At 38.8% G+C, this 23405-nt stretch overlaps 1 long non-coding RNA gene across 2 annotated transcripts in view; it reads right to left on the reverse strand.

Moving 5' to 3' along the window:
• The window catches only part of LOC131402916 (uncharacterized), a 43510-nt gene that overhangs the window by 10790 nt on the left and 9315 nt on the right, over positions 1–23405 (reverse strand). The window contains exon 3 of one of the 2 annotated variants that reach the window (XR_009219068.1): positions 21695–21870. The exons of the other annotated variant lie outside the window; for it this stretch is intronic. This is a non-coding gene — a long non-coding RNA (uncharacterized LOC131402916). Of the gene's footprint in view, positions 1–21694; positions 21871–23405 lie in introns of those variants that run through there. 2 annotated transcript variants of the gene reach the window in all.

The following is a 23405-nucleotide window of genomic DNA, read 5'->3' on the forward strand; positions in this document are numbered from 1 at the left end:
GAAGGAAAGAGTGTCAGCCACTCCTGGAGGGCTTTTATTGATGCTCCCATGGAATGAGCAAGTTTAAAATAAAACCACATTGCTTAAACCTCACTAACTCATTGTTTTATTTTCAAGAAATATGCTCTGAAAATCTGCTATGTCTAAAAAACCATTTCATAAAACTGAAACCATTCTGTTTATTATTCTCTGGCATTTGAAATACTATTAAAACTGTAAATTCTCTAGCATTCTACAATATACAAATTGGCAAATATCAATTATATTCTCTAAAAATCTTTGCTCCCATGTTGAAGATTAATATATGGTAGATTAACATATGGTTACCACTCAGTTTTTAAGTCATTTTTTGTTTTTGAAATTACGTATAAAATTTGTGTTTTGGAGTATTTTCCTAAAACTCAACAACTTTCTGATATAAATGGACTAGATGAAAGGTAACTAAAATGAATTTTGACCTTTAAAACTTTAGCTTTGGGGAGCCTGCCCCGTGGCTTAGAGGTTAAGTGCTTGCGCTCCGCTGCTGGCGACCCGGGTTCGGATCCTGGGTGCACACTGACGCATTGATTCTCGAGCCATGCTGAGGCTGCGTCCCACGTACAGCAAGTGGAAGGATGTGCAGCATGACATACAACTATCTACTGGGGCTTTGGAGGTAAAAATAAATAAATAAAATTATAAAACTCTAGCTTTGTGTAAGAATTGATAATATCAGGCAGCTGAAAGTTGGGTCTCTCCACATTATGATATTTATTAATTGTGAATAGCCACATCTATTACAAAGTGCTGAAAAATAAAAAGAAATTAAACAATATCAACACTCTCTTATTCCACATGTTGTATAGTTTATAAGCAAGTAAATTCTCAAAGGTCAGAAAAATGCTTATGATTTCAGATAACTGTTAAAATACTATCTCATTCCAGTTTTAGCCTCATTTGAAATTGACTTAAAACTCTTCCCTTAGGATCCTGCTCTGATCAGTGCCCCCAGGTCCCCTCAGCCTCATTTGATTGCAAACTTATCTGAGGAATTGAATATTCTTTTCCGTTTCTTCTCTTTAAGATATCTGTGATACTGCCTTTTATACAGTGACCACTTGGTACAATTTATTATTAGATTCAGAAACATGTTTGTTTAGGAACAAATCAAGGCAACAGATGTGAGGAATGTGGGGTCACCTAGCTGATGGTGTTCGAGGGATTCCTCATGTGAGTCTTGGCATAGAAAAGTTTAAAGAGTAAAGCAGCGTTGGTCAGATCAAAAGTGTGGGGTGAACATAATTCTGAAGGAATAATGATGGAGAGGTAAATACAAAAAGCCACTTGAATTACATTGGAATGTATTAGACACATCAAAGGGCTGGGAAAAAACATTGTTTAATGTAAGTTATTTTTAAACTCTAAGTCAAACAGTAACATGAATTTACATGGTAATTATAAACCACAAAATAACAATTCACAAGACAAGTAAACAACTAAAGTAGAAACCAGAGTAAGAAAAACAGAGGCTAAAGGAGAGAAAGAGAGAGATGATTGTGGTCAGAAAACATGGCTTTGTCATCCTTGAAGTCTCCCTCAGACTCTGCTCATTCTTAGTGTTCAGTAAACACTTTGACCCCATGAGACTGGGTAAGGGCAAAATGAGAGGCGGTTGGGAGGGGAGACAATGCAAGGATAACCTTGCGGAGGCACTGACATTGAAAATCAGTGACATTTTGCAAAGGAGTTTACCATAATATATTAAGGATTATTCTGGAAAGTGGAAATAAAGCGAAGGGCCAGCCCCGTGGTGCAGCGGTTAAGTACGCGCACTCCACTGCGGTGGTCTCAGGTTCCTAGGTTTGGATCCCGGGTGCCCACTTACACACCGCTTGTTCAAGCCATGTTGTGGCAGCATCCCATATAAAGTAGAGGAAGATGGGCACAGTTGTCAGCCTAGGGTTAATCTTCCTCAGCAAAAAGTGGAGGATTGACATTGGAAGTTAGCTCAGGGCTGATCTTCCTCACAAAAAAAGAGAAAGAAACAAAGAAATAATGGGAAATTTTTTTCTGTCTGTTTTAACAATGAAAACAAGTTAGCATCTGGAAACCAGTTGCAATTTGAGATGAGAATGTAAAGAAAGAATTAGATGTCACACGTTGTTTTTGCTTCTCTGAGGCAGTAAGGTTTGCAGGGGGAATGAATTTCTATCTTTGCTCTATTGAGTTTGAGAAGGTGTAAAATTCATTTGTGCTGGGCAACACTGTTGACCTGTGGAGAAAAACAAATGGTTTAAGCAGATGATCTAAAGGAATAACTGAGTTTATAAAAGTTCTTAGCTTATAAAGCGGTGCTTCTTCTTTACTGAACTTTACTGGACATCCATTCACCTATATGTGCAAGGTATTTGTGGTAGGTATTGAAGGAAATACAAAGAATTATAAGGTTCCAAGCTCCTCCACATACATGACATGGTTTGCAAGATGTAATTTGATTCTGCCAAGGTATTTAGTGTATGTTACATTACAGAACCTAAAAAACATTGGCAATGCTATGGAGAAATTGTAATTAAAGACAGCTTCTTAGGAGAGATGGACTAGATCAGGTCCTCAAATGAATCACTTTTGGGCAGGTGGAGGGAAGAAAGAGTGAGGATTTCAGAAGGGGGAAGAGAGGAAAGGTACAGACGTAGAAAAGAACATGGCATTTGTGCATGGGGGTGGGGAGGCCATGACATGCACAGTCTTCCCGTGACTAGAGGCAGCTCAGTTTCCTCCTCCAGGAGCCCAGCACTGCTTCCCACCTCCTGGCCTCCTCCACCTGCAGACCCCATTTCTGAGCCAAGGATTATCTTATCTGGATTGCTGCCTAGTCTCCCAACAGTTCCATTTACTTCCAGTTTTAATTTCTTCTAATCTTTCCTCCACCATGCCTCCAGACTTACCTTCTAGAATCCAAATTTGCTTAAATCTGATATCTGCTTAGACTCCTCCAATGACTATTCAGAGCAGCCTAGAGAGCATTCAGACTTCTGAGCTGGACACGCAGGCTTTCCCTTGTTGTCCTCATCTTTACCCGCATAACACACTCTGTCCTACATGTTTGCTTTGTTCCAGCCTTAAAAATACCACCCATTTTCTGAAAGATTTAGAATCCTTTATATCTGTCTTTTTATATCTGTTTCTTCTGTCCTCCTATCCCCTTTTTTAATCAACTTAATTCCTATTTCTTAATCTAAACTCATGTTAAATATTTCTTTCTCTTGGAGACTTTTCCTGAGAGGTCTCCATCTAGAGACCCCATTTGATATACCCACTCTGGGACCCTGTACTTACCTACTTTTCCATAACTGTTGTTTTAGTCATGTCTCATAGACAGTGAGCTCCTTAAAGCTGAGACTATCCTTCTTCTTGATAAATAAATGGCAAGCAGTAGGATACATTGGAGCATATGAGGAAGCCATTTGGTGTAAAACTAATTGGGCCTGACCTAGTTTTTTTTTGTTCCAAAAGGGGCCTGTAGCCTCTGTTCATCCATTGTATATCCGCTTTAAGCAATTAACATGTCCCAAAAACAAAAGCAATGCCCTTAAGATGTAAATGCAACTTCCCCCACAATAACATTTCCTTAAGGATAAGCATTTCTCCCTAGGCTAGGATTTGATTGCTGCGTTCATCCTGTGACCACCCAACTCAAGACAACAGCCACGCCCATGGAGACAGCAGACCTGATACCCACTGTGTCCGTCAATCGAGGTGCCGACAGGTCAATGTCGTGGCTATTGTAAAAGGGACATTGCAATCACATGTGGTACATGCTCTTTGATGGTATATAACCACTCTGTACACCCCACTACTTTGGAGTGCTCCATTTCTTCGTGAAAGGACTCTCCTGGGCTATATGGTCCTCATAGATTGGCTCATAATAAGCTCACTCCAGTTTGATTTATAGATTGGTTATGGATTATTTGTGTCGACCTTTATGGCATAGTTGTGGCAGGATTTCAGAGAAACCCACTGGAGACCACCTGGAATCTACACTGAACCGGTTCTTGGTACCGCAGGGGCCCTTTGAGCCCCATCCGGATCACTGCATTCCTCAGGTCAACTTGGTGAGTTCTCCTGAAACCTGGACCTCCTTATTTTAAGTTGATGGTCCAAGAGTTTATTTGAACTGTTTCAAGGTCTTAAGACTAAAGGCTTTGAAAGGTACTGGTACATTTCCTAGGTAGAGAAAAACCTAGGGGGAATTTCCTAGGCCAGGGGAGCTTAGGGGAAACTTGGAGTAAACTGGGTTGGTTGTCCTTTTAATTTGGATTTAAAATTGGAAATAATTATGTTTATAAGGTCTGAACAAATCTGCTTGATAGAGAAATGAGAGTCTGAACTTGTTCAGCTCTGAAGAAAAGGGACATTGTTCCTTCCGACCAAAAAGGCATTATTTGTGTGACTGAAAAACCTCAGTGGGAGTGTCAGAGGTGAACCTCACAACGTGTAGTGGTCCTATAGGGCGTTCCACTATCATTCACCTTAATTAATTATAGCTTCAGCCGGGGACATGCACCTGAGGGTTGGTCACCCACACTCCCAACCCTGACAGTGGTCTTAAGACTGCCGGCGGGAGAAACTGAGACACATAAGAGAGTGATTCTGACATTCCTTTGGGGAGTAACACTCAAAGCAGCACACTTGTGACCCACTACACAGTTCCTAGAAGTTGTTCAGACTTTATAAAAAACAAACAAACAGAACTAAAAGAAAATGGGAAGCCGTGCTTCAAAAGCCAGCTGGCTCCCGGAAGGACAACCCCCCATGGGACTGCAGCGGGTTTCATGTATAATGCATACTGCAACAATGCTTGCAAATATTTAACTAAATGGGAGAGATTAACCAAGGATGACTTAGGTCGTAAATGGCCAAAATGGGGAAAGTTTGACTTCTGAAAACTACTGTATTTGCGTGCATAGGTTGAAAAAGCCGGCAATAAAACCAAAACAAAAGAAAGAGAAGCTTATGTGCTTGGCATTTAGAGGCTTCAAAGCGTAATAATAGTAAAATGACTTCTTTACAGGAGACTAACTGTAAATTGACAGAGACTCTTTCTGAATTAAAGAGAGATAAGAAGTCAGAAGCTGTCCACCCCCCTCACCTCCTCTACCTCCTCCACCGCCACCCGCTTTCGGCACCTCAGAGCTCATCTCCTCCTCCTCCTGCACCTTTCCCTCCTCCTCCACCCCTAGAGAAAACAAGGAGTAACACTCAGGGGCAGATACTGAAAGACCTAAAGTTATAGTGGCTCCCTTTAAGGAGAAACCTGTTACTGGGAGAGGTGAGCCTGCTCTTGTGTATACTCTCTGGACTAGAACTGAACTTAAGAATTTGACAAAGGGCTTCCCAGACCCTTTGCAAGATCCTTTAGGGTTTGCTCGAGAATTTGACTTAATTGTTAGAACATATGCACCAGGATGTTCAGATTTATATCAGCTTGTGCATTTGCTGGTGTCTGAGAACAAAACAAATGAATGGATAAAAGAGGCAGATTGGAGACCCCCTGGAGGATTTCCATAAGCATGAGCCTCATGGCCTTAAGGAGTGTAGGGATATCGCTCAAAACTTACACAAAGCCATTCCAGTAATTTTTTCCAGGAAGATAGATGGTGCTAAATTCCAGTAATGTAAGCATAGACCCGAGGAATCTATCTTTGATTATTTTGAAAGGCTTGAGAAAACATTCAAACAGCACTCTGGGATGGCTCCTGAAAGTTTTGAGGATCACCAGAATGATTCAATTTTCAATTCAATTTTTTTAGAAGGATTAGATGAGGAATTAGCAAAGTTAGTTAAGAGACATGAACTGGATTGCACTTTAAGGCACACTAGTGCTCTTGTCACTATTACAGATAAACTCTCTAAAACATTACAGAAAACAAAAAGGCCACTAAGCTTATGAGTATACAGCTACAACAGCTTAGTGCCCCCAACAAAAGCAAACCTTTTCAAATCTAACCAGAAACGAAATGACCTTGTCTGTTACTATTGCAAAAAGCCTGGTCATTTCAAACGACACTGCCGGAAACTCAAATGGGACTTAGGGCGTGACAGCAATAAACAGGAATTAGGCTGCTCAGAGGATTACCAGAGGGCATTTCCCCTCCTCCTCACAAATGCCTTAGGGAAAATTGAGATAACTATTAGAGGGGAAACTTTAAAGGCCCTAGTAGATACCGGGGCTACCTTATCTGTCCTCAGCCCTACCCTTATTCATTGCCCTCTCCCTCGGAGTAAACAGACAGTTCAAATGGTAAGTGTTTCGAATTTTCCAATGCAGGTTTTTAAATCAGAACCAATCATTTTTCAATTAAGAACCATCACAGGAAAAAATGCATTTCTTCTGGTTAAATGTGCTCCAATTCATTTGATTGGACGAGATCTTTTAGAAGCATACAACGCCCATATTGCCTTTTCACAAAAGGGCAAAATGCTTCTGGATTCAGAAAATCGGGATGCTGACCAGAATGTAATTGCTGAAAGGTTGATGACTGTGAAATCAATGACTCAAATAGAAGAAGAGAAAACTGATGACCTGTTATTACAAGTGTCTAGATAATTATGGTCATCATCCTCTTCAGATATTGGGAAAATTAAATCAGCCACTCCTATTAAGGTGACTGTTGACAACTCTAAACCTCTACCTAATATTCGGCAATATCCACTTAAACCAGAAACATTAAATGGGATGAGGCTTATCATTCAGGAATTTCTTGAAAAGAGACTTATATTTCCTTGTGCTAGTCCCTGTAATATACCTATCTTGCCCGTAAAAAAGCCGAATGGGAAAGGCGGGAGATTTGTTCAAGATCTCAGAGCTATAAATAATATCGTGATTCCCCGACATCCTGTGGATCCTAACCCACACACTTTGCTCTCAACCATTCTAACTAACAGCTGCTATTGCTCAGTCATTGATTTATGCAGTGCTTTCTTTAGCATTCCCATGGAAAAGGATAGTCAATATCTTTTTGCCTTCACGTGGGAAGATCGCCAGGATACCAGGACAGTGTTGCCACAGGGCTAGACTGAAAGCCCCACTTATTTTTCCCGGATACTCAAGGCTGACTTAGTGAATACAGAATTCCCTAATGACTCCACTTTAATTCAATATGTGGATGATTTGTTCTTGTGTTCAAACACTAAGTTGGGTTCTCAGAAGGGCACAATTTATCTATTGCAACAGCTAGCATCTAAAGGGCATAAAGTGTCCAAGGACAAATTACATTTTTGCCTGCCTATTGTAAAATATCTAATACACTTGATATCTAAAGATGGACTGTTGATTGATTCTGAAAGGATTAAAAGAATCCTGGCTTTTACTCTCCCTAAGACAAACAGTTAAGAGGATTCCTAGGACTAACTGGATATTGCAGGAACTGGGTACCTAACATTTCACTTATTACCCAGCCCTTACATATGTTACTAAGTCTGACCAGCCTGATTTAATTGAATGGACACCAGAAGGAGAGAAGGCAGTAACTACCTTCAAGTCTGTTTTGGCCCAAGTACCAGCCTTAGGACATCCTAATTACAGCTTGCCATTATTCCTCTTCCTACATGAAGATAAAGGAAATGCCTTAGGTATCTTAACTCAAAAACACGGAGGTCAACAGCGACCTATAGGGTATTATAGTCAGCATTTAGATTCAGTGGCAAAAGGGCTTCCACCTTGTATTAGAGCCATTTCAGCAACAGCGTTCTTATGCAAGACCACTGAAGAAATAGTGATGGGGATTCCTTTGGCTATCTATCTTCTTCACTCAGTCAAATCTCTCCTAAATTCTCATCACACTCAGCATTACTCTGTCAGCCGGCTAGCCTCCTATGAAGTTCTGTTGGTCTCTGCTCCTAATATTACCTTAGCTCGGTGTAATTATCTTAACCCTGCAACTTTACTTCCAGCATCACAAGAAGTTGCCCACGAGTGTGTTTTATTAATTAATTATCTACTTACTCCTAGGAATGATTTGCAAGAAACTCCCATTGATAATGCTGATCTAATTTGGTTTACAGATGGATCTTACTCAAAGGATGAACAAGGACATTATCAGGCTGGATAGGCAGTAACGTCCTCAGTAGACATAATCGAGAGTTCTTATTTACCAGAGTTAAAGTCAGCACAGCAAGCTGAGTTAATTGCTTTAACTCGAGTTTGTCAATTGGCCAGAGACCAGGTAGCAAGTATCTACACTGAGAGCCGTCATGCTTTGAGAGTAACACGTGATTTGGGAATGCTGTGGAAACAACGAGGACTTTTAACCTCTTCAGGTCAGCCTATGAAGAATAGGAAACAGGTTGCAAAATTATTAAATTCCATACAGCTACCGAGACAACTAGCGATTATTAAAATGCCAGGGCATTCCAAATCTGATACTTTAGAAGCTACAGTAAACTAGCTTGCTGATGCAGCTCCTAAACAAGCAGCCTTGAAGGCTTGCCCTACCCAGCCTCGAGAATGCCTGCTGCTTCCTATTAACTCTGCTAACTCAGTAAAAGACTTCCTTCTACAGGCCAAAGAAGTGGCTATGGAAGAAGAAAAACAGATATGGCAGTCAAAAGGGCGAATTTTTGACACCCCCTCACAGATGTGGTTTGGGCCCAATAGGAAACCCACAGTACCTGTTGGAGCACAATTGCCCCTGCTCCAGCATAAACACCAACTAACCCACTGGGCACTTGAAAAGATGATTTTATGGGCAAAACAATACTTTAGGAAACTCTTTCCCACAGTGGCCCATAAAGCTTATACTCCTTGTGTTATATGCCCAAAATATAATCCAGGGAAACCACTTCATGGGTCACAAGGCCACTTTCACCTTCCTAAGGGACCCTTTGAGGTATGGTAAGTGGACTTTGTCCAAATGCCACCATCTCAAGGATATAAATACATCTTGGTAATTATCTGTATGTTCTCACATTGGCTTAAGGCCTTTCCTTGCAGAAGAGCAACGGCTCTAACAGTAGGAAAATTACTATTAGAATAATTCCTGTTTGGGGAATGACTACCGAGTTACATAGTGACCAGGGAACTTATTTCACTGGACAAATAATTAAATCTGTTTGTAATATTTGCCCAATAATGCAGCATTTTCACTGCACTTACCATCCCCAATCCTCAGGATTGATGGAAAGAACTAATGGCACCATCAAAATTCAATTGGCAAAGCTTTCAGAAAGCTTTTTAGTCTCTCATGGCCAAATGCTCTTCTGCTAGTGCTCCTCAATCTTAGATCTACGCTCTTTGGTAAACATCGACTGTCTCCTTTTGAAATAATAACTGGACGACCTATGCAATTAGACGACGTAATGTATGAACCAACTTTACTTAAAGGAGATATTTTACATTATTGTCAAGGTCTCATTGTGGCTCCTAAAAGAAACGAGAAATTGGTAGCTAATTCATTTCACATTAAGCTCCCAGGAGAATAAGACCTTAAGGATCATGGAGTACAACCTGGAGATTTTGTTTATTGGAAAAGACATCTGATAAATGACTCTTTGCAGCCCCGTTGGAAAGGACCATATCAGGTGTTTTTAACCAAGCCATGTGCTGCAAAATTTAAAGGTGTAGATTCATGGCCTCACATTTCTCATTTATAAAAGGCTTCTCCACCTGAATGGACTTCAACTGTAGTCTCTGACACCTGACTTCGACTGACCAAGATGAATATTTCCAAACCAGGATGAGAAGAAGACAACATCTGTTGTAGACAGCTGTCCCAAGACTCCGGACCAGGCCTGTATTCCTAACTTTATATCTCCTCATGTAAACCCTCGTAAAGTTTAAGCTTTATGTAATTGCTAAAATAATCAATATCTATATTGCCTTACCGTTTTCCTACACCAATACTTTACCCTTCAACTTTATAAGATAGATTAGAACCTAATTACAAAACCTTTTGTTAATTACCAAAAAAAAAATGCCATGTAAAGTTTTTCTAATGCTATGTTTGTTTTCCAAACTACATCTCAATGGACCTCTGATGGCAATATTTTTCTGCAATGGGCTCATTCCTTTGCTATATACAAAAATCCGTCCACTTGTTGGATATGTAGCCAACTTCCACTTTCTAAGACCTCTGGGTTGCCTTGGTGGGTCTCTCTCTTTCAAGGCACGGATTGGAAAGCTCTAAATCAATTTATTGTGATAGAAAGAGCTAGTTCTAATGTTTGCACTTTGTCTGATATTAGTAATTATGATCCTGAAATGGATATGGTATGGGCCAATGGTATGGGCCAATAGCCCGTACCATTAATAATACAGGTTACGGTTATTCTTTTTCTGTTACTCAAACCACCCAGTTATCCCAACAAATTGCAGATAAACAAAAGAAACCAGACATTACAGTAAAAACTACGGAAAGTTTCACACAAATTTGGGATGGATATGTTTGGCTTACTTCTAGCCTTGGAACTTTAAACATACCAGCACCTTTATGTTGGGAGCAGAGAAATCATTCCAAACAAAATCTACCAAATTACACTTGAAAGATAGGCTGGATACCCCCCTGAGTCATGTCAGAATACTATTATACTTAAAAAAAGTGATTGGTTTGGTACAGACTGGTCTCGAAGACCAAGCTTGTATTAAACGGCTCCTAATTGAACTCAGTGGTTATGTGGAACAAACCTCTGGCTTTGGCTGTCACCAGGATGGTTAGGGTGCTGCACTCTGGTCTTCTTTTGGATACAGGGAAAGATTCGCCCAGATCTAATATCTGTTGCCAATCTGCTTCTCCTTAAGGACAGAGGGGCTGGTTCAGTATTCCACTAGTATGACCACCTAGCAGCTATATTTGCTCCTTCCTTGGGGCTAGAAGATGTCATATCTCATAGACAGGCTCTGACAAAATTTACTCTACAAGCCCTTAATGATAGTCAGGTAACAAGAGTTTTATTAAATACTGAAATGTCTTTAATGAGAATAGCTGTCCTTCAAAATAGAATGGCCTTAGATATTCTTACAGCATCCCAAGGTGGTACATGTGCGATCATTCAAACCGAATGCTGTGTTTTTATACCTGACCAGTCTTCCAATGTGTCATCTCTACTAAAGCACATGAAAAAAACAAGTGAATGCCCTAAGCGATCCTACACCCAGCCTTGATTTTTTTGGTCAGCTCTGTCGGGAGAATCTCCCTCTGCCCTTTTCCTTAAGGTTCTTATGGCTGGCCAAATAATTAACCAGACAGGTTAGCAGGAGAAAATAATACCAAGTTTAATAATAACATGTATACATGGGAGAAACTCAGAAATGAGCAACTCGTCCCTCTGTCTAAGCTGTCCGCTTAAGTATTGTAGCTAAAGGTGAGGAAGGTGTCAGGGATGGGTAGTGGTCTGGGACCTCAGAGGGCAAGAAGACAACTCACATGGAGATAGAAATGCAAATGTTTGCATGGCAACTCTTCTCAGGGTCATCTATAGATAATGTGGTCAGGGAGAGATAGAGTTTTTGATAAAAGAGGCTTGGTGCCTTTTCTATTGTAACCTCTATCCTACATTATCTTTACAGCCATCATGATAATAACTCCTTCTTGAAACAGATCTTTTGTTTTAAATTCTTCAGGCAGTTTGGGAGGGGAAACTCAAATATTCTTCCTGAGTTCTCTGAGTCCTTATTGTCTTCAGCTCGAAATAATCCACATACCAGAGTGGTGCCTCCTGGGGTAGCTTGCCCTGGGCACCATCAGTTCCCTCATCTGAAACTTCCCTAGAGGTTTCACAGTCCTTTTGAAACTTAAAGAAGTTTCATAGTCCAGACGCTGAGTTGGTAGATTGTTTCATCTCACTGAACACATTTCTTAGTCCTGATAATAGATCAGTTCAATTAAATTCATTTTAGAAGGTGGTGATGCAGGTGGGCTCTCAAGGTTATGCCTATATTGTGGAAGCAAGCAATCAAGTATTTAATAGAAGCATTTCTATGTAAACGAAAGAAAAACAAGGTTAATGGTTGGAGCAAGTTGTAAAGCAGTTTCTGAGTTTAGGGGAGGGCCAGTTAAGAAGATTTTTAGATGTCAGCATCAAAGCATCTTTTGCAGTTTAAAATGTCTCTGATGATGTCATCGGGTCATCTCTTAAGTTTATATCAAGTCCATCAGCTTCAGTTTGTAAGGCTTCAGGAAAAAGGGTAGGTTCAGTTTTCAGTGATTCCAAATGAAAACAATGGGAAAAAAATGAAAAACATTAGTTTGGAGATCTGTAGCCAGATATTTCAGGAGACTAGAAGAAATCAGGATCCAATCCAGTCAACAGATATAAAATAAAAACCTCAAAAGACAATTTAAAAAACTAGGATCTAATATCCGCAAATGTATACTATAGTTTTACTGAAATATAATTTTCCCCTCTAAAATCACCCTCATTTTTATTAAGATAGCCAAATTAAAGCTAACTAGTTTGCAAAATAAGTCTAGTTCCAATAGAGTTGGCACAATTATTTACATAAGTACAGCAAGAATAGCAATTGATCACATAGGCTCTTTTAAATCTGCTTTGCTGGAACTTTTTATAAGGAATCTCACATTGAACTTCAAAGGCCTCTCGAGGCCAAGAAAGCCAAGCCAAGGACTTTGTCATCACTTTGCCTGCAATACCTACAGATTTGGGTGAATTCCCCTCTTCCAAGGTTCCCCCAAAATATTTCGAGGTTCCTTGTACCTGCCAGATAAGTGACATTCTTTACTTATCCTGGTAAGTGCTGCTTGGAACATAAGGTACAAAGCCAATATTTCCACGTGGCTTTACTCTATAAAATCCAATCTTCATTCCTCAAAAGCTGTATGGTTATATCACAAATATGATGTTCCAGTCACCACCTTGGTAATATAACCAGTGTTTCCAATTGTGTCCCGTTATAAGGAGAACAGAGTCTTATTGAACTTATGCAAATAACTATATTGCCATGAAAACAACAATACTAACTTACTTAGAGTTTCCAAATCCTGGAGGGATCAGGTAGAGAGAAAAAGATAAATATTTCCATTTTACTTGCAAAAGTATCATTTACCAAATTGCTATAAGTCATAGCTAGCTCAGGAGAAAAGAGAAAAAGTTTTCCTTAAATCTGAAAAAACAAAATATTAAAAATTCAGCAATACTTCAAATGAAAAATCATAAAAATTATAATCATCCTTATCAGTTCATTCAGTCCTGTGTAATCCATTCTTGATCCCACTCTTTTTGTTAGCAGCTTCATGAAGTTATCAGTCTCTCCATCGGATTTCTGTAATTTTTTTACCAAGTTAAGCTTTATGATCAGAAAGTTTGTTAGAAACCTGTGTTACAGTATAAATGTCAGAGTCCTTTCTATGAATTTTTTTGAAGTTGAAACATATTTTGCAAAAGCATTAGAGCCAAGAAATGTCTGTAAACAAGACCTCAAAAATGACAATTGACAGAGAAATTTGGTTAATTCTGTGACATACAACACTTTAAAATAATAATAACCAGAATTATGACTGATAACCAGGACAGATCAGAATTTCAGTAATGTTATACAATTTTAAAACACCTTTGTCAATAACATTTACCCACATAATACCACCTAAGCAGACTTATCATCACTTGTCTGACAATGCTTTTCACATAGTTTAACATACTGAATAAACCCCGTAAGTTTAGTATCTTCCTCCTTATAGGAAGAGAGCAAATATCTTTGAGAAATTCCAGGGCACTTTGAAAATTCTCAAAGAAAAAAAAGTAAAAAAAAAGACTTTATTTATGATATGAATTTTGGGGATCTTGTCAAAAATATAAAAAGTTAAAGCAAACAGAGCATTAACAGTCCAAAAAGCCTCAATAGAGAGACCTCAGTCTTTTGAACACAGGAAATTATTTTAACAAAACATAGATTTTCTGTCTTTTAGGTAGACTTACTCAGAGGTAAAGAAAAATCTTTTGTATCCTCTTTATCATGTTTAAGCAAATTATCCTTTTAAGAGACAGAAGACCAAATTTTAATTTTGCACCAGCTTACTTCTGCTATTAAAACTCATTTACTTAATTAAATTCCTTTTAATCTTAGCCAACTTGACCATGCATAAAACTCTTTTTCCAGAATTCCTCTTCCATAAACTTTCTATAACTTCCTTTTTACCTTCAGAATTTGTCTTATATCTTTCTTTTCCCTCCTAGTACTTGAGGACAAATTTACCTTTCTTAATCAAAGTATTTTCATTCTTTGTACCTTTTTTATATATCTTATTTTCCCTGTACACAGATATATTTTTCTTAATTTTTAGTAGCCTCAATCACATATATTAATTAGAAATTTTAACCTTTAGAAACCTTAATTTGTAAGTAAAAACTAAGTAAACAATTATAAACATTCTTTTACATTGGTATCTTGTGGCTTGGAAAATTTATAAACACTTCATAACTTCTAGAAATATGTTACTTTATAGTACAACTTTTAATAAAACACATGTTTACCAATAGACCCAAAACACCTTTTAGTTTTCCTGTAATGAAAAGCCAAAAGTAGACAAATGTACATTTAGCAATCAATGTCTAACATATTATGTTGTTTGGAAATGATGACACAGAGTATTTTTATCATAAAATTTAGCAAAACTCTAAAGTTTTAAGTCACCAAAAAGAGTTTGGAAGCTGTAACCACCATAAGACAAAATTATTGTTTAAAGTTCATCCAACATTCATCTTTTTCACAATTATTTACTTATTCCCAATAATTATTTAGATTGCCTACAAGACTTCATAAGACTTCAGATAAAATTAGCCATCATTTAAATTACTATTTTTGTTAACCAGTTCTGTAACAGAAATAACATCGGTTTTTTCTACAAAATTTCATCAACTCTTATACCTTTAAACATAGTTATCATTAAGATTTTTATCAATAGGTCTTGGTCTTATAATTTTGAACAAGGGAAGCATTCCCAGTCAGACATTTTATTTTATTTTATTTATTTTATTTTATTTTATTATTTTATTTTATTTTATTTTATTTATTTTATTTTATTTTATATTTTATTTATTTATTTTTCTGAGGAAGATCAGCCTTGAGCTAACATCCATACTAATCCGCCTCTTTTTCCTGAGGAAGACCGGCTCTGAGCTAACATCTATTGCCAGTCCTCCTTCTTTTTTTCCCCAAAGCCCCAGCAGACAGTTGTATGTCATAGTTGCACATCCTTCTAGTTGCTGTATGTGGGACGCTGCGTCAGCATGGGCAGAGAAGCGGTGCCTCGGTGTGCACCCGGGAACCGAACCCCGGCTGCCGGAAGCGGAGAGTGCGCAATTAACCGCTGAGCCACGGGGCCGGCCCCCCAGCCACACATTTTAAAACATACTCAGGCAAAGTTGATGTAACCTCTTTATATAAAATTAGCTCAAACTTTCCAACCTTTATAATCTTATCAATATTTACACTTTTACATGTTCTTAATTCAATTGTAGCCTGAGTCGAGGTCTTAAGGCTATTCAAATTTTTCCCTTCCTTTTTCTGGCCCATTTTTGTGTACCAATTAAACAATTGTGTGAGAGCTCTGAAAACATTCTTTTGTCCCCCAATTTAGAAATTTTCCTAACTCAAAGGATCTGTGTCTGGCCATTGATGAGTAGGATCTTCATTTGTATATTTATTCTAATAGTGACTCAATCCAATAAGCCTTTTTAAGGAAAGATCTAGAAGTAACTTTCCACGCTTAGAGTAAATCTTTACCTTGGACGCAAGAGGCATCCCTGGTGAGGGCGCAGATGATGTAGCCCCCATGATCCACAGAATTCACTCCCAAATATATTCAGAGAAAATAAAGACCTTCATTGCACAGGCGGTAAGGATGGTGTAGTGAAAACGGTGTCTCAGGTCTCCCACAATAGTGTGGGACGCCTCCAGTCACAGAGCCGCTAATCTGTGACACGGGGCAGGTGATATTGGGATGTGATTTTTCCAGCACTAACAAGCAACGAAGGTTAAGACAACAAAAGCCCTTATGGACTGGGCCCTTTATGACAAACTCCCCAGAAAGGTTGGCACAGCCAGACAAAGAGACAGTTCAGAACCCCAGCCTACTCGACTGGCCACCAAGGGGCACGCTGGTAAATGCACCTTCTGTATGGTGGAGACCAAGGAGAAGATTCTCACTGGTCACAAAGCCAAGTTTTCTCAGGACACAGAACAAGACAGAAGAGAAAACCTCATCCGGTTTTTTTCTTATGTGCACAATGACAGCTTTAGCCACTCCTTAGGTCTCTTGGAGCCAGAATAATACCTGGGGGGGAAGTGCCATGGGGTTAGGGACTGTGTGCTTTACAGAGTACCTTGCCATTGCACGGACATTTTCTTGGAGTTGGCGAGGGACCTGAGTCATCTACCCCATTCCGTGACCCAACTTATCCTGTCATGGGAGTCTTCTGAAAGTGGCAAGTGCCCTAATGGCTCTTAACTGCTCGACTCGTGCCCACCAAATTTGCGGCCATTTTGGCTTCCAAGATGTCCTTGGCAATGGCCTTCACTTCATGTGCATATTAACCCACAGCAAAGTTTGTCTTAATAGACGCCAGTCTGGTGAGACTTGCAAACTCACCAGTCTGTGGGGACGGCCCAGAGAGCAGGCTTATAGAGCCTATGCCTGCGTTCTACCCTAAGGTATTTCCTTCTTATCACACATGATACAAAAGACAGACACAAAAGAGAAAAACAGAGACTATCTCTGGGAGGAAAAGTGATCAAGATCAAAACCAAGAGTACTCTACCAAATTTACCAACGTCATTAAAAGCACAAGAAACTAGTTTCCCAAATATTTTCTCCTGCCAATCTAAATTTAGAAAGAGAAAAAAATTCTCACCGCTTCCTTCCACCAGACTCCACAGATAGAGATTCCTGGTGGCTGACGTGGTAAGAAGTCTTACCTTCCGCCGGCTTTCATCAGGCATTCCCGTATCTCATCATCTGCAATAGTCCAGGGAGAAGGCAGTTCTTCCAGCCAGAGAAGGCAATTTGCCAGCCAGTGTGGCCCCACTTTGGGCGCCAAAACTGTCGGGAGAGAGAGAGAATCTCCCTCTGCCATTTTCTTTAAGGTTCTTATGGCTGGCCAAATAATTAACCAGACAGGTTAGCAGGAGAAAATAAAACCAAGTTTAATAACATGTATACATGGGAGAAACTCAGAAATGAGCAACTCGTCCCTCTGTCTAAGCTGTCCACTTAAGTATTGCAGCTAAAGGTGAGGAAGGTGTTGGGGATGGGTAGTGGTCTGGGACCTCAGAGGGTAAGAAGACAACTCACATGGAGATAGAAATGCAAATGTTTGCCTGACAACTCTTCTCAGGGTCATCTATAGATAATGTGGTCAGGGAGAGATAGAGTTTTTGATAAAAGAGACTTGGTGCCTTTCCTATTGTAACCTCTATCCTACATTATCTTTACAGCCATCATGATAATAACTCCTTCTTGAAACAGATCTTTTGTTTTAAATTCTTTAGGCAGTTTGGGAGGGGAAATTCAAATATTCTTCCTGAGTTCTCTGAGTCCTTATTGTTTTCAGCTCGAAATAATCCACATACCAGAGTGGTGCCTCCTGGGGTAGCTTGCCCTGAGCACCATGAGCTCCCTTCTGGTATTGGTTCCCTTTTTCGATCTGGATTGCAAGTCCTATTTCTATTACATCTTGGAATTCTTGTACTAATCATAATATTCAAACTGATTGTTGTTTTCTTTACTCAGTGCTGTAAGACTGTCATGCAAAATAGAGTAATGATGGCTCGGCGACTTGAGATGGCCAATCAATCTTATAACCTTGGACAAATATCCTTCTCTGATAAGGACTATGCCTAAAATCTCATTGTAAACTAATCTTTTAAAAAAATGTTAAATTATTATCATTGTTACCGTACTTGTTCTATAATTGTGCACAATGTACACAAGGGGCTATAGTATTTTTAAAAAGGCGCATATGCAATGTTTGTGCAACAACCTAAAATTATCCAAAACCCATGAAATACTTTCTCTATTTTTATATATATATATACCTCTTTGCTTGTCCACAATATCCGACTAATTCCCCATAACGTGGACAACTAGACAAATAGATGAGATAAAAAAAAAGCCTGGCACCCAGGGACATGATAAACCCAGGGAAGAAGGCAAGCACCCTGGCACCAAGGGACAATATTTTGATCATCAATGTTTTCTATCAAAAGATTATAGATCAAAAGGGGGAAAACGATAAATAAATGGCAAGCAATAGGATATATTGGAGCATATGAGGAAGCCATTTGGTGTAAAACTAATTGGGCCTGACCTTGTTTTTTTTTCCCCAAAAGGGGCCTGTAGCTTCTGTTCATCCAGATATCCGCTTTAAGCAATTAACGTGTCCCAAAGACAAAAGCAATGCCCTTAAGATGTAAATGCCACTTCACCACATTGACATTTCCTTAAGGATAAACATTTCTCCCTAGTCTAGGATTTGATTGCTGTGCTCATCCTGTGACAACCCAACTTGAGACAACAGCCACGCCCATGGAGACAGCACATCTGATATCCACAGTGTTCATCAATCCAGGTGCCAACAGGTCAATGTCGTGGCTATTGTAAAAGAGATATTGCAATCACATGTGGTACATGCTCTTTGGTGGCATATAACCGCTCTGTACACCCCACTTATTTGGAGTGCTCCATTTCTTTGTGAAAAGATTCTCCCGGGCTATATGGTCATCAAAGGTTGACTCATAATAAACTCACCCCAATTAGGTTTTATAGATTTTTTATGGATTATTTGCGTTGACATTCTATTTGTCCCTCCAGTATCTAAACACAGTACCTGATACCTTGGGGGCACTCAGAAAATGTTTCATGAGTGAATAAGTATGTGGGAGACAACTCTGGCTGGAGCAGAAGGGGTTTTTTGGGGAGTGGTAGAAAATTCGCTCACGTTCCTACCATAGTGGTTGAGGCTGTGAGATTTGGACCAGTTTGTCTGGACACCAATCCCAGTGATCCCACTTTTAACTGGGGAACTTGTGCAAAGTATTTACTCTCTGAGCCTTAGTTTCCTCATCTATAAAATGGGGCTACTGAGAACTCCTGTCTCACAGGGTTTTAGTGAGATATAAATGCATTAACTTATGTAAAGTGTTTAGAAGAGCTCCTGGCGCATAGTAGGCATTAACATGTTAGCTGTGGGGTTATCATTATTGCTCTTATATCTGAACAATACTCTGGTTTTGAAAACGTGTTTTCATAATATAGTTGATCCTCATTATTTGTGGATTCTGTGTCTGCACAATTGCCTACTAGCTAAAATGTACTGGCAGCCCCCAAATCAACACTCACAGGGCTTTCTTGTCCATTTGCAGATAAGCGCAAAGTGGTGAAATATTTGATTCACTCGAAGTACACGTTCCCAGTTGAGGGGAACAAGGTGACGCTCTGCCCTGTTGTTTCAGCCCATGCTGTAAACAAGTGTCCTTCTTGCAGTCCGTTTAGTGCCTCATTTGCTATCTTTTTGTGCCTGTGTTGGTGACTTGGCTGTTTAATATGTCCCCCGTGTGTAGTGCTGCAATGTTCCCTGGTGTTCCTCAGGGCAAGAGGCTGTGACATGCCTTTATGGAGAAAGTATGTGTGTTCAACAAGCTTCTTTGAGACATGAGGTACAGTGCTGTTAGTCTAAGTTCAATGTTAATATATCAACTATATATTAAATAAGGTGACTTTAAAGAGAAACACACAGAGAACAAGGCTATGTATTGATCAGTTGAAGAAAATGTGACTAAGGCTTGCAGGAACCTAACACTGCATTTCCCGTAGGAGCAGTGGGTCATATTCACTGATTCAGTGTTCCCAGTGACTTTATAGAATGTCACACTGTGCATAACAAGAACTGACTGTATCTTATGTAATCCTCACATACTCCTTTATAGCAGGCAGAGTAGGGAACAGGGTGTCTGCATTTTGCTATTAAAGTAAGGCTATTAAAGACCTTATGAGCCAAGTAGAGAATTTAAAATGTCTTGTGCTCAGCATAAGAGACATGAGTTTTTGAGCAAGGAAGATCTATGATGCACTGATGTTTAAGGAACAATTACCTGGCAAGAGAATGTAGTATTGAGAGGAAGAGGGAGAACTGAGCCGGAAGAGAGGACCAGCTGTTAAACTCTCCAAGTATACCCATTGCTAGATGAGGAGATTCGGAGCTAAGGTTTTGATGTGATAAAGGAAAAATGGCAGCCAAAGGATGAAATAATTGATTTGGTAACCATATATAGGGTCTAAATTAGGCTGTGGTTCTCAAAGTGGGGTCCCTGGACCAGCAGCATCAGCATCACCTGGGAACTGGGTAGAAATGCAAATTCTCAGGTGCTGCTGCAGACCTGCTAAACTGGAAACTCTGAGGGCCCAACAGTCTGGGTTTCAACAAGGCCTCCAGGTGCTTCTGGAGCCCATCAAGTTTAAGAGCCAATGAATTAGAAAAATGATTCCAACACGTCACCATGCCCAGGTAAGCCACAAGGCAGGGAGGTGGTATTTGTTTGGAGGATAAGATGCATTTTAAATTTTAGGAAAAAGTAGTTCTGCATCTGTTTCAGTGTTAGGATTCCAGAGATGCCATTTTAGCTCTCTGCATGTGAAGCTCTTTTGTCCACAATATGTTTTCCTTTAGAGAGCCCTTGCTAAGTTATTTACCACTTCCCACATGTTCTGAGAATCCCTTCTTTCTTGAAATCCCCTTTCAGACTTGAAAAGGTACTTTATTTTTGTGCACAATCTCCTCTATTTAAAATCTGGATTTCTCTTCCTATAGGATCTTGTATGGCACATGCAGCCTTACTGTAAATTTGGAATATGATTGGTTTCTTCCAAAAGCTTAGAATGTTTTAGAATTTAGATCCTGATGAATAGAGAGTTTATATGCTTCCGTGTAGGATTCATGTTTTTCATATGACTAGAGGTATCCCAACTTGCCAGTAATGTGGCCTTAGATTTAGCAGAACTTGAAAATCTGAATATAGTAGAAAATGAATTACATCTCTCATATTAACATTTACAAAATAAATGATCACAATGTTAACTTACCAATAAGCACTTTCTATATTCTAGTCTCTGAAAGTATCTTGCTTACATAATAAACATGATAAAGTTTCAAAGAGGAGCCAATTAACTTTTGAACAAAAGCTTGACTTGAGTGTATCTTGGCTTCCTTTTTCACAGTTGTAGCCTTAATGTTACAGTAATGTTTTCTTTTTTTGGGTATCAGATAATCTTGTATTTGGTGAACATTTTAATTTTTAATGGCCACTTGTATTTTGTGATATGCATGTGTTCAAACAATCTATAAGAACTAACCATTACCACCCACATATAAGATTATATTGGAATAGAGGAATTATGGCTGACATTGTATACAATGGTTCAGCCAAAGCAGATATCAGACTCTACCACTTACAATGATTTAAGGTTTTGAAGCAGTATTTTTAAATACAAATAATCTCAAAATTGGTAATATATAAAGTATATTACTTACAGTGTTAATCTGTACAAAATTGCAAAGATCACTTTTTCCTTTTCAAAATTTATTTGTTTCAACTTTCAATGGTGAGAACCTTACTGTTGGGTATACTGCTGCACAATTACTGGACATGCTGAGAGTTTTTTGAAAAGTGTAGATGTATAAAGATAATGAAAAGTACATTTCTCAAATGTCAAGTCCCTTGAGGATCTGATAGGCCTCTGTCTAGTGGTACCCTGAAGAGATGGAAGATTGAACACCAGCACAGGACACAAGGGAACAGGCTGCCAACTTGAGGGATTCCCATGGACCACAGAGTGCCTGGCAGACTCTTGCAGATTAAATCTTGGCTTTGTCTATGGGTAGGCTCTGAGAGGAAGATTTTGCTTAAATGACCAAGGAATACACAACCATTTTTCTTGATAATAATACTTATCATGTAAATTTCTTTATAAACCTCTGAATAAAATAAAAAAAATATAACTCTTATAGAAATCATCTCTTACTGACAAACCCCACAGCCTTCTCTAGAGAGCTCAACAGAAAATGTCCCAGCTGACTGTGAATTGCTCTTCTCTGAAAGCCAGCCAGCACTTCACTGATAGCCCTGGATAAGGAAGACCAGGTACAATTCTTTGAAGATGTTTAGCTGAATTCAGAACCAAAAATCCTACCTCCAGTTGGCTCCTCTGTGAGAATGGATGGTCGGCCATATTTCACAGCTTGGGCACTTGAGGTTTCAGATGAGCTTAATTGCTCTGTTCCCCAGAGATGGAAAATCTCGACTCTGACATCGATTCAGGGCTGAGATTTTGCAGGTAAAGATAGGGTCATAGAGGGGAATAAAGATTTCAGCAAATTGGTTTTTTGTTCTCTACAGTGGAAATAATTTAAGAAGCAGATAGTCTCTCACTCCAACTTCTCTTCCCTGTTCTCTATCTGTCATATCATTGTAAAAATCCTCTCTATAAAAATTTCAGTTTCTTTCCTTTGTAGTGTGTTTATTATCATCTTTATGAATTCTTTGACTTCACCACTTTCTTGGCACTACAACGGTAGCCATTGAGATATTATTATAGATTCAGTTTTGCAATTTCATCCCCTTATCTCTATTTCCTCTGCCATTTCTTACTTTTAGTTCTTATTGTATCTTATGCTTGAAAACATTTGAAGCTTACAGAGTATATGAGTTCCTTATTTTCTCAACTTCTTATTATCTAAGTGCCCTCAACTATCATTTCTTTAAAAAAGAAATAAAATACATAACAGGACAATACACCGTAATAAATTGACCATTTATAAAATTAAGTTCAACCTGAAATCCCTCTCCACTTAACAGTGACCATCTTTTATAATTCACCATGGTTTAGTTTGGGCAGGGTCAGTTTATCAATGATTTTTGGATGTTTTAAACCACATGAGATAAATAGAGTGTAAGGTAAAATTGTTAATTTTGCAGAAGTTGTAGAATTTCCTGATGGTTAAGGAAGTCGGTGATGGAGAACCTGAATCATATGAAAAGTAGTTGATTAATTAGCACCTGACAGAGTTTGTTAATTTGGTAAAGACATATATGTTGAAAAGATAACTTTGCATATCAGAGTTTTGTCAGAGACCACTGGGAAAATTCATAATATTCTCAAATACTACAAAAAATGACCATTTTTTTCATAAAAGATGTCATACATGACGGCATCATATAATTATGTCAGAAAATTTACAATGAAGAAAATTAACACGAGTCATTTTAATTCTAACAATTTGTTCATGCTTACTAGTAGGTTAAAAAACTTTTTAGAAATAAAGTGATAAGTGATGTACTTGCTTCATTTTTAATTTTTTTAGTAAGAAAACTTTTTCACATTTTTAAAAAATATTTATTTGTATTTATTTTATGCTGAATT

Source organism: Diceros bicornis, unplaced genomic scaffold, assembly GCF_020826845.1.
Source record: "Diceros bicornis minor isolate mBicDic1 unplaced genomic scaffold, mDicBic1.mat.cur scaffold_355_ctg1, whole genome shotgun sequence".
NCBI classification, from domain to species: domain Eukaryota; kingdom Metazoa; phylum Chordata; class Mammalia; order Perissodactyla; family Rhinocerotidae; genus Diceros; species Diceros bicornis.